The sequence below is a fragment of the Centruroides sculpturatus genome, unplaced genomic scaffold (genome assembly GCF_000671375.1).
Source record: "Centruroides sculpturatus isolate CEXI.00-Female unplaced genomic scaffold, Cexi_2.0 scaffold482, whole genome shotgun sequence".
Classification (NCBI taxonomy): domain Eukaryota; kingdom Metazoa; phylum Arthropoda; class Arachnida; order Scorpiones; family Buthidae; genus Centruroides; species Centruroides sculpturatus.
The window spans coordinates 244,033-245,581 of NW_019384808.1; the positions used below are offsets into that span (position 1 = coordinate 244,033).

At 27.4% G+C, this 1,549-nt stretch overlaps 1 protein-coding gene across 1 annotated transcript in view; it reads right to left on the reverse strand.

The window, feature by feature from the left end:
* Window positions 1-334, reverse strand: part of LOC111629727 (patched domain-containing protein 3-like) — an 11,437-nt gene extending 11,103 nt beyond the window's left edge. The window contains exon 1 of the mRNA XM_023373624.1: window positions 262-334. The gene's annotated coding sequence lies outside the window, so the exon portion shown is untranslated. The remainder of the gene's footprint in view (window positions 1-261) is intronic.
* Window positions 335-1,549: the final 1,215 nt, after the last annotated feature.

Sequence of the window (1,549 nt, forward strand, 5' to 3'; positions counted from 1 at the left end):
GTAACAAACTATCTCTGTTGTTATAAAAATATATATATATATATATATATTATAACATTACAAATTTGTTAAAGAACAAAATATATTAACAGGCATAACATTAACGACAAATTTATTATAATATCTCTGTCGTTTTACACATAAAATTCAGTTTAAATTGTAATATGTATTGTTTGCAAAGTGAACTTATTAATAAATAGTTATCTTTAGTCTATAAAATATAAAAGAATGAATAAAATATTATTAAATATATTTACTTACGTTGAATATTGAATAATGAATTCACATAAATTTCTTCGACTTTCTATCTGTTCAGCTTAAAGAAGGTTAATAGTTATACATTATACACATTCAAAGATAAAATTTAATCAAAACTTCAAAGTTTAAAGTTTAATCACTTGTTTATGTTAGTGTAAATTGTTATCGTATTCGAAAATCGTAATATTAAATCTACATAATGTAAACTGAAAACTCCAGATTTCTACTTAATAGAAACGTTTGGAATCGATTCAAATAAGCCCTGTTTAACCACGTTTATGTTTGAAACAGTTAACTAAGATTAATGTTAATGTGAATATCGATATTAGTCCATGTGTTGAAACGGCTGTCTCAAGTTCAGCGCATAAAACTTTAGCGATATAAATTTTGACCAAGAATGCAAATCGAAACATTTTAGTAAATTTGTAATATGTCTGTCAATATATTTGCTATACGTTTTTACTTGCAGCGTGATGGATTAGGATAGATTTTGTTTGTCAAATGTTACGTTAATAGCAGAATAATAAAACACTAGACGCAGTCACTCGATGAATATTGAAACGCTACAGAAACAGGTCAGATGTGACATAATAAACTTCATTTCTGATAGAGACAGCTTCGTGTTGCTTTGTAGTAGTTGCATCTTTTAACAGAATCGAGTAATAGAACTTTTACCTCACACTAATGTTAGAAGAGGAAAGCAGACGAAACTATTAAACAAATAAATTAAAAAACTTTATATATTAAGCTCTTATTATTAGTTGTTCGAGAGTAGTCTATTATAACACGTATACAAGTAGACTATCTGATTGATCTCAGTTATTAGTTTGCATCTTTTCCGTTTTATAGGGTTTAAAAAGATTTTTTTTTTTTTTGAATGATTATTGTGGATTCTGTAAAATCCCAAATACAGGTGACGGTATAATAAGGGAAGGCTCCTGTATAGACTGTCTATGACAAGTTTGTGATGTTTGGTTTTATTTGGTATGGTGGAATATTGCAAAAAGTGCATTCCATGAGGACTTTTCTGGCTAACTGGTTCTATTACGGTATTAGACACACAAGAAAACCTGAAAACTGCACGTAGTTAGCTTGTTGTTTAAAAGAAAATTTGCGATGAAATACCAGTAAAATTAGAGTAATGATAACTTTATCAAAGGAATTACGAAGATTTTTTAAATACAGTACAAAGTATAAAAATGTTTTTTTCTAAAGCTTACAATAAAATGTAATATATAAACTTTCATCCATAATTTGAGAAACTCCACATATAACAAACAGTATGAGTTCA